At 40.1% G+C, this 10,756-nt stretch overlaps 1 pseudogene; it reads right to left on the bottom strand.

Moving 5' to 3' along the window:
• Positions 1–9,736: 9,736 nt before the first annotated feature.
• On the bottom strand, positions 9,737–10,435 carry LOC129035731 (large ribosomal subunit protein eL15-like; annotated as a pseudogene).
• Positions 10,436–10,756: the final 321 nt, after the last annotated feature.

Raw genomic sequence — 10,756 nt, 5'->3', positions numbered from 1 at the left:
ATGAGGTTTCACTTTTTCATATTTCACAGATGGGATCATGTGGCATTTATCTTTCTGAACCTGAATTATTTCACCTAACTTATGTCCTCCAGGTTCATCCATGTTGTCACAAATGACACATATATTTTTTTCTAATATAAGTATTTCAAGTGCTATAATTGCTTTCAACTACCATCATAGCTATATTCTACAAATTTGCATAAGTAAATTCATTTTCATTCAGTCCTAAATATCAGCTTCCATTGTGGTTACCTTTTGAAATCATAAATTATATAGATACGTGTTTTGACATCTCAAACAAAAGTTTCCCCTTTGTTTTTATCACCCAGATCCTCTGATAATATTTCTGAGCCATTTGAGAATAAGTTGCAGATATTATACCATGTTATCTCTTAATATTTCAGTGTTTGTTTCGTGTATACAAGGACAATCTACTACAAAATCACACTAGGACCAGGAAATTAGCATTGTAAATTACCGTCTAATCCATAGGCCCCATTCAAATTTTACCAGTCGTCCAATGATGTCCATCATAGGGCCTAGATCTAATCCAGGATCACATGACACATTTAGTTGACATGCTTTTTTAGATCCCTTCAGTCTGAAACATTTCCTGTCTTTCTCTTTCATGCTCTTGTTACTTTTGAAAAGTTACTTTGTAGAAAGTCCCCCAAATTGGTTTTGTCTGATTTCTCATGATTTGTGCATTTTTGACAGATATACCACATAAATGATGTGGTCTCCTCAGTGCATCATATCAAGACCCACAAGGTATCAATTTGTCCTTTATCTGATGATGTTAACTTTGAAAACTTGGTTAAGATGGTGTCTTTCCGTTTTCTCTACTTTAAAATTGGTTAAATATGTTGTCGTTATTAGTTAATAAGTAATTAACAAAACACTCTGAGGCTATGTGAATGTCCTATTCCTCATCATACTTCACTGATATGATTTGGCTGTGTCCCCACCCAAATCTCACCTTGAATTGTAGCTCCTATAATCTCCATGTGTTGCAGGAGGGACCTGGTGGGAGGTAATTAAGCCATAGGGCCAGTTTTTCCTCTGCTGTTCTCATGATAGTGAATAAGTCTCATGAGATCTGATAGTTTTATAAAGGGGAGTTCTCCTGCACATGGTCTTTTGCCTGCCACCATGTAAGGCATGCCTTTGCTCCTCCTTTGCTTTCCACCATGATTGTCAGGCCTCCCCAGCCATGTGGAACTGTATGTCAATTAAACCTCTTTCCTTTATAAATTACCCAGTCTTGGGTATGTCTTTGTTAGCAGCATGAGAACAGACTAATACATTCACCCATCAGTTTTAGCATTTTTTTATTATTCTTGCCTGAATATGGACTGTGACATTCGACAACACTGTTGAGATTATGCTTTGTGCCAGTAAACCTAATTAGTTAGTTAACATCATTATAGATTCATGGCTTTCTACTTTACTCAAAGAGTTTTCATCCATTACCATCATTATTTATTTGTTGGTTTGTTTTGGACCTCACTTCCTGGTGCCATCTCTTCTAGTTTCCTCTTCTGCCTCAAGCACATCTCCACTATTCTAGCTGTTGGAGAGCAGCATGAGGCCTCTGTGCTTAAGAGGCTGAACCTCTGCCAGAGCTGCTTGAGGACAGCTGTGGTTTGGTCCTTTTAGAGTTGTCTGTCCTACCCTGTCATACACCAGCTACTCAGGGAAATTGAAGTCAGATTTCACCTCCTTTATTTTGCTGCTCGAATTGTCTGACCCTTGACCAGTGAAGCCCCTCCCAACTGGTTTCTGTGTCCTTTTGATATGTTCCCACTATTCTTTGCTCTTTCCTTATTCTCTAGCCCAGCAAGGCATGCCTGCTCTGTCCCTGGGATCAGCCATTTCTCCAAGGACCCCCTTGGAGAAGAACTCCAAGGTTCCTTCTAGTGGAATTATTTCTAGAAAACTAGATCTAGGCACTAGGTATGCTTGTCGCTAAAGTGATTTCTTTACTTCTTTGACTTCTCAGGGTATTGAGTTACAAAATATATGTGTGCATATTTGGACATACAGCTGTATGTACAACCACACATACATACGTTTATTCCTGTTTCTATTTTTTTTGGTTGTTTCCTTTGGCTTTTGTTGTTGTTGTTGTTGTTTTTTAAGATAAGGTCTCACTCTGTCGCCCAGTGCAGTGGCATGATCACAGCTCACTGCAGTCTCAACCTCCTGGCCTCAAATTATCCTCCCAGGCTCAAACAATCCTCCCACCTCAGCCTCCTGAGTAGCTGGGACGGTAGGTGTGCACCGCCACACCCTGCTAATTTTCAAATATTTTGTAGATACAAGGTCTTGCCATGTTGCCCAGGCTGGTCTTGAATTCCTGAGCTCAACAAATCCACCTGCTTTGGCCTCCCAAAGTGCTGGGATTACAGGCATAAGTCACAGTGCCTGACCTTGTTTCTGTTATTTTATCTATTTCTATATCCATATCTATCTATACCTTAAGCTATCAATTTATTTGAAACAATGAGTTTACACAGATATCTCCAGTTCCAATCCAATGGCACAGGATTCATTCCAGCATTTCCTTTTTCTATATTAGTACTCCTTTTTCCTTTGCTCCCATTATTTCCAATTTTCTCTATATGTAACCAAATTCCTGGGCCTTCCTATTTGAAATATCTCAGCCTGATGAAGAAGGAAGAAGAAGAAAAAAAGGAGGACAACATAGGAAAGAAGAAGCAGAATGGTCCATTTAGAAAGCATAGCTTCCGGCACACCAAGCCTGGCACATGAAGAAAGGCTCTGTCAAGAAAAGATGTATTAGTCTGCTCTCATGCTGCTAATAAATACATACCTGAAACTGGGTAATTTAAAAACGAAAGACATTTAATTGACTCACAGTTCCACATGGCTGGAGAGGCCTCACAATCATAGCAGAAGAGCAAGGGATGTCTTATATTGTGGCAGGCAACAGAGAGCCTGTGCAGGGGAAATAACCTTTATAAAACCATCAGATCTCATGAGGCTTATTCATTATCACCAGAAGAGCACAGGAAAGACCTGCCCCCGTGATTCAATTAACTCCCACTGGGTCCCTCCCGTGACACATCGGAATTGTGGGAGCTAGAACTGAAGATCAAATTTGAGTGGGGACACAGCCAAAACATATCAAAGGAGAAGAGGAAGAAGGAATCTCTCCAGTTATTGCTAATATTAATTATTGTCACTTGGTTTAGGTGTCTACTATCTTTTTCCAATTGTAAAGGAAATGTTTATTCCTGAATAGTTTATAATGAATGTGTGGTTGATTCTTTGACAGTAAATATCTCGTTCTCCAACAATATTTTAACCACTCAATAGTTTTAGCATCTATTAATGATACTTTCCTGAATGGTATTATGTTGGTGTCTGGAAAATGGTGATTTACTAATTCTATCATCTTTTCTATGTTCATTATCTAACATTCTTCTCTGAAGAGTAGCTTCACTTTCTCCCTTTTTTTCTTTTTTAGTATCACTATAAACTCATGAATTATTTTTATAATCTGGGTAAACAAAGAGGAATCACACTCAGAGCCCACACTCCAGTGGTTCTCAGTTTAATAAAAGAGAAAGATGTATACAAGTGATTGCAGGAATGTGATAGAACTCACAAGTCATTCAGGAAGAACCAAAGTATCTGTAAACATTAACTAGAAAGCCACTTGTTCTGTTCAACATCAATTTCAGAAGTTATTTCCCACCAAATCTTCTAGGTTGAGAATACAGTACTTATTTAATGGCTGTAGTTCCTGTGTACCAATATACTGTCAATAAAAGAGATATCTGAGGGGAGCCCTTAATTTGGTTTGAACAACTGTTATTCTATTTGTGCACTGAGTAACACATTTTGTAACTTTAAATGGACTCAGTGATGTATTTTAAAAAGAATGTGTAGGTCATGGCTAATGTTGTTGCTGTCTGAGAGAGATGTCTATATTTTATGAGAACAACAGTCCAGAGGATTATCATGTTTTCCGTATTTTCCCCCACAAATGTCTCCATTTTTCTGAGAGGCTCATAAGTTCAACTATATTTCATCACCAATCAGGAAACCAGACAAAGCTCAGACTATGAAATCCACTGGCTTTGTTTAGGTTTATTTTAAACCTCAGTGCACTCATATTTTTGCTTTCATTTAGCTTTTCACTAGTGAGTTCACAAAGTACTGTATGCATCTGTTTGAAGATGGGCAGAAATCTTGTGACCATCTCATTGCCTGTAAGTTTCCCTGCATACAGGTGTCCTAGCGGTGAAGGACAAGTGCTTCGGTCCTGGTTTCACCTTTTAAGATGTAGCACATTATTCGACCTCACTAAACCTCAGTATGCTTATGTGAAAATGTCTGTCTTGTACAGGTTGCTGGGTTGATTGAGTGAGGTAACATATATTAAGTTGATTTATCATTGCCAGTAATTAATCAAGCAGTGGCCACTGTTACTATCCAACTAGCACAAAAACAAAAAGCAGACTTTAAGCCATTGGTCAGGATATGCTGGATGATTTTTCCACTAGAATTATTTATTTATGTATTTATAGTCAGTCAGTACTTTTCTAAAATATGCAATTCTCTATCATTCCATGTGATACCTTCATTAAGTGATAACATATCACATCCTATGTGATATCTTTTTTTTTTTTTTTTTTTTTTTGAGACAGAGTTTGGCTCTTGTTGCCCAAACTGGAGTGCAACAGCGCGATCTCAGCTCACTGCAACCTCCACCTCCTGGGTTCAAACGATTCTCCTGCCTCAGCCTCTTGAGTAGCTGGGATTACAGGTGCACGCCACCATGCCCAGCTAATTTTTTGTATTTTTAGTAGAAACGGGATTTCACCACGTTAGCCAGGCTAGTCCTGAACTCCTGACCTCAGATGATCTGCCCTCCTCAGCCTCCCAAAGTGCTGGGATTACAGGTGTGAGCCACCACACCCAGCCCTCTATGTGATATCTTAAGTGGAGAAATTTGAGTACCATTTTGGTATTCTAGGTTGAATTATTTCACATTTATGTTAATTCATTTCCTACTACCTTTAACCACTGTGCTGTTGGGACACAGTAGTAGCTCTTATCTTTAGATATTTGTGATCTATGCCTCTTTGTAGCTAAATTCACATTATCTATTTAAAACCCAACTGTTTTTTGAAAATTTCCCTTGTGCCCTCATTATCACACTAACTAAACCTCACTAGATAGTAACGTAAATCTCTTTAGCAACAAGCGGATGCTCAACAGCTTGAAGAAGTATGCAGCCATTCTACTGAACTCATTATAGATTAAGACAAAAGACTTCTTCTTCATTGTAATTTCAGCAGACAAGTGACTATAATGTCACAGTGGTAAAAGTGCTTCATTTTTGCATGCTTTCTAGAAAAACTGAGATAAAAATCTCACAATCACAACTCATATATTTTATAATTTAAATTTCAATGTATTTTTTCACTCTGAAAGCTGATGTCATGAATTTTCTTATGAGTTTGTGGCAAAATACCTTGTGATAAATAATTGTCATAGGAACTCTTTTATTATGTCTACAATGTTAAAGTATCAATTGGATGCCTCACTGAAATATGTAATCATTTTATGAGTCTTTTAACATGTTGACATTTTACACTATTCTGTTTTAATAATATCAACAAATTATACCAGATTCGATAAGATTAAATAACAAAAAAATGGGAAATAGCATTGTTTCTCTTAATATGATCAATCATGGTAATGATAATATTAACAGAATAGTGCATAAATAAAATGTAAACACTTTAACAGTCTAATGACTTTAGACAGATATTTAAGGCTTCAATCTGTCAAGGGAGATAAAGAAACCTCCAAGGTTCATGGGTTTTTCACAGAGAGAGACAGCCTGGTTTCTGTCTCTCTTTAGTCCCACAGAGGAAGATGAGAAACAGAGCTAATGCTTCTTTTATCTTTTTTTCTCCTGTTTTTCCCTTTATTCCAGTCCCAAGAGGAAAATTTCAGAGCTGGCATGTCCATTATGCAAGTAACAGATTTCAAAAGAAGAATTTTGAGGCTGGGTGCGGTGGCTCATGCCTGTAATCCTAGCACTTTGGGAGGCCGAGGCAAGTGGATCACTTGAAGTCAGGATTTCAAGAACAGCCTGGCCAACATGGGGAAAACCCGTCTCTACTAAAAATACAAAAAAAATTAGCTGGGCATGGTGGTGGACGCCTGTAATCCTAGCTACTCGGAAGGCTGAGGTGGGAGAATTGCTCCAACTCAAGAGGCGGAGTTTACAATGAGCTGAGATTGTGCCACTGTACCCTCCATCCAGCCTGGGTGATAGAATGAGACTCCATCCCCCCAAAAAAGAAGAATCTTAAAGAATGATAGAACATGTGCATGGAAGACGAAGATAGAAACAAAGGAAGTGGGAGAACTTCAGGCTTAGTAAGCTGTGCAGAAAAAAATACCACTGAAGTGGGTGTGGGAAGAGACAAAGAGCATTCAGGAGGAAAAACGGCTGAGAAAAAGAGGGAAGGACAATAGGGAATGGAGATGTTTAGAAATCACCATAGAAAATAACAAACATCGAGCGGCAAACTTTCCTTTTCCCCAAATGACTTGCTCAAGTTCATTCTGTTTTTTTGTTTGTTTGTTTTTGAGATGTCTGATGCCCAGGCTGGAGTGCAGTGGCGCAATCTCGGCTCACTGCAACCTCTGCCTCCAGGGTTCAAGTGATTCTCCTGCCTCAGCCTTCCGAGTAGCTAGGATTACAGGCACACACCACTACACCCAGCTAATTTTTGTATTTTTAGTAGAGACAGGATTTCACTATGTTGGTCAGGCTGGTCTCCAACTCCTGACCTCATGATCTGCCCGCCTTGGCCTCCCAAAGTGCTGGGATTACAGGCGTGAGCCACCGTGCCCGGCCAAGTTCATTCTTTAGCAGGCACTGGAAAGCTGGGAAAAAGCTGTTGGCCACATACTCAGAAGAATCAAGCTCCTCAGCAAGCTACTCATAAAAAGTATCTGTCTCAACCTGTTCACCTTCACCTCTCACCTGGTCTAGAATTTTAACCTCTTCTCTCATTCCTTTGGATGGTAAACGAAAGTATCATTAAAAAACCATCATTAAGACTTTTTGAGATAGGGAAGAGGCCCTGAAGGTTATTTTAGTGTAGCACAATGGAATTTATCAGATTCACTGGTACTATTTGAAAACACCAAGAGACTGATATGGTCCACAACAAAGTGTTTGCACTGAGGGAATTACAGAAAGAGGAAAGATTGTAACTCAACGATTGTACTCCTAAGGCTGCCTTTTAATTAGGAGTCTCTAGAAAGCACCACACCTAGGAAAGTAGGCCCTGGGATCTGATTCAGGAAGCACACTCTTAGAGAGGGCAAGAGTAACCAAAGTGAAGACTATGGAAAAGCAAGAAGCACAGATTTCTTTTTTTTTTCTTTTTTTTCAGACGGAGTTTCACTCTTGTTGCCCGGGCTGGAGTGCAATGGCACCATCTCAGCTCACTGCAACCTCTGCCTCCCAGGTTCAAACGATTCTCCTGCCTCAGCCTCCCAAGTAGCTGAGACTACAGGCATGCGCCACCATGCCCAGCTAATTTTGTATTTTTAGTAGAGACAGGGTTTCACTATGTTGGTCAGGCTGGTCTCGAACTCCCGACATCAGGTGATCCACCTGCCTCAGCCTCCCAAAGTGCTGGGATTACAGGCGTGAGCCACCGCTCCCAGCCACTTTTTAAAAATATCTGTTTTACATAGGGCTTACTTTGGTTTGATGTCTGTTGACAGCCAGGACTGGAATTGGCCTGGATGGGGTTCCTCAGTGTCTTGAGCAGACTGGCATGAAAAGTCAGGGATTACACTGTACTTCCTCCTAAAATTGACTATCTGGAATAGCATGGTGGCACCCTTAAGAGTCCCGAGTTCAATTTTGGGACTAATGCTTTGAGATTACATACTCATTGAATAGTCTCTGAGAATTGATTATGAGAACATAATTGATTGGGCCTAACCTAAACTCAGAGGTGATCATTTGAGTCAGAGTTGACTAGCAATTGAAACTTAGGGCAGAGAGGTAGTGAATTCTAAAAGGTAGTCTAGTACTTTTGAAAATGAGGGCACTTGTTTTAATCTACATTTTGGGCTGGAATCCTCTGGAAGGACATTTATAGGGGAAAAAATGGACATTGATTAATAAGATTTAGATAGGTAGAGAACAGAGTAAAGACAATCATTGATTCATTTACTTATTCCTTCAAGAAATACTTATGAAACTGCATCACAGATAATGTTCAATGGCCTAAATGCTTTATATTTTTTCTTTTTTCTTTTCTTTTTTTTTTTGGAGACGGTGTTGCACTCTGTCGCCCAGGCTGGAGAGCAGTGGCGCGATCTCAGCTCACTGCAACCTCCATCTCTTGGATTCAAGCAATTCTTCTGCCTCAGCCTCCTGAGTAGCTGGGACTACAGGTGCACGCTGCTACACCCAGCTAATTTTTTGTATTTTAGTAGAGACGGGATTTCACCATATTGCCCAGGCTGGTCTTGAGCTCCTGAGCTCAGGCAATCCGCCTGCCTCAGCTTCCCAAAGTGCTGGGATTATAGGCGTGAGCCACTGCGCCTGGCCACTTTATATTTTTAATACAGTAAAAGAGTTAAAATGTCAGTGTAGGAAGACAAAAAAATCAGCATATCATTTAGTCCTTAGAAGTATTATTTCGTTTGTTTTGTATTTTGAAGGCTCAACAACACTTTAATTTGGTCTAAATTCCTTTGCCTACCAATCTGAACGACAAAGAAAGTTCACTTCCTTCCCAAAGAAGCTGAGATTTTAATTAAGTACACATTATTTACTGGACTTCAGGGTCCCAAATAAACACTGGGTGAGTTTTTTTTCTAAAGGTTAGCGTGTTCTCAAGGGTTTATAACAACTTTTCCTGACTAGTTCCATTTCAGTCTGGATTGCAAAACTGCTTCTTGACACATGCTTTGGAAAGGAACAAACATTTAATCCTCTAATAATATTGAATGAACATTTATCTTTTTTTCTTTTTTTTGAGACGAAATCTCGCTCCGTTGCCCAGGCTGGAGTGCAGTGGCACAAACTCGGCTTACTGCAGCCTCCGCCTCCCCGGTTCAAGCAATTCTTCTGCCCCTTACACACACACACACACACAAAAAGGAACAAAAACATACCATCTGTTGAGTGCATATGAAGTAACAAACAGCATTTTTCTTACAGCATCTCTGCAAAACATTACTATGAGGTGATATTGTCATCTACAGATGCAACTCAATCAAAAACAGCAAGTCTGAGGTATAAAATAGCCAAGTAGAATTTGACATAATGTCCATTGATTGCCAATCTATGTGCTATCCACTAGGCAACCTAGTATCTCCTTATTTAAATATAACAATAAATATAAATAATAATTTAATGTTAAGAAAAAATAAGTAAATCCACCTTTTGAATGATCACCTTTATTGAAATATTCCCTTCTTCTGACAGAAAGTTAATGGTTAGAAACCTGCTAAAGATCAAGGTTATATTTCAAAGAGAGCTTGTGATATTGGAGGCCTGGGGAAAGAAGGAAGAATAAAATCATTTGCAGCTAACTATAGCCTGCATGGAAGCCCTAGAAGCATTATCCATCTGTGATTAAGGAAGAGGAATTTTCTTGAATTCTTTTTTTTAATTTTAATTTTATTTTTTTAGGAGACGGTTTCATTCTTTTTTTTTTGACTGTCCTAAATTGTTTATTAAGTATGAATTTTACAAACTTTACTTATATTAGTGGTAACAGTGGAGCTGGAGAGTATTGTGCCTTCTCCAAGCTGCCCGGCGAGAGCCACCAATGGTATGGTGGAACTTATGGCCCTTTCCAAGGCCACGGCTCTTTCGGCCTGCAGATGTCAGCCCACGCATCTCTCTGTGCTTGTGGACTGGTTTGGTGATCCACTGGGTGTCAGGATTTCTTCTGATAGCTTTATGGAATGGATCAATGATGATAACCTCAAAAAATTTGTATGTGGAATCTTCACCAACCCAGTAAGAATTCAGGACTCTCAGAGCCCCACAGTGGCATCCAGCTCGCTCCTCTGCAATGGACTGAAGGCTTCGAGCAAACTTTAGCTGGTTAACACCATGATGGACAGGCTTGCCGTAAGTTGCACCCTTAGAAACTGGGCGTTTTAGGCCACCACGGCAACACGAATCCTATATATAACGTAACCTTGCTTGGTCTTGTAGCCCAATTGGTGCGCTTTATCAGGCTGGGTGGGGTGGGGAGCCCTGTGGAGAGCAGAGAGCTGGCGGTACTGCCAGCAGCGGACCCTCAGAAGAAAGCGCATGACATCAGACTGCTTTTTTCTCCATAGCTCCTGGATGTACTTGTATGCACCCATCTTGGCTTACCTGATGGCTGCCGCCAGATGGAAAAGGAGACAGACAGGGTTTCATTCTGTTGTCCAGGCTGGAGTACAGTGGCATGATGATAGTTCACTGCAGCCTTGGCTTCCTGGGCTCAAGTAATCCTCCTACCTCAGCCTCCCAACTAGCTAGGACTGCAGAGGCGCACCACCACACCTGGCTAATTTTTAAAAATTTTTTGTAGACGAGAGGTCTCACTATATTTCCCAGGATGGTCTCCAACAGCTGGCCTCGAGCCATCCTCCCACCCTGTCTTCCCAAGGTGTTGGGATTACAGGTATGAGCCATCACACCCAGCCTTGAATTCTTTTGGCCTGTTATTAT

Source organism: Pongo pygmaeus, chromosome 3 (assembly GCF_028885625.2).
Source record: "Pongo pygmaeus isolate AG05252 chromosome 3, NHGRI_mPonPyg2-v2.0_pri, whole genome shotgun sequence".
Taxonomy (NCBI): domain Eukaryota; kingdom Metazoa; phylum Chordata; class Mammalia; order Primates; family Hominidae; genus Pongo; species Pongo pygmaeus.
Note: the sequence above shows the minus strand (reverse complement) of the source record. Positions and strands in the feature narration are given on the sequence as shown.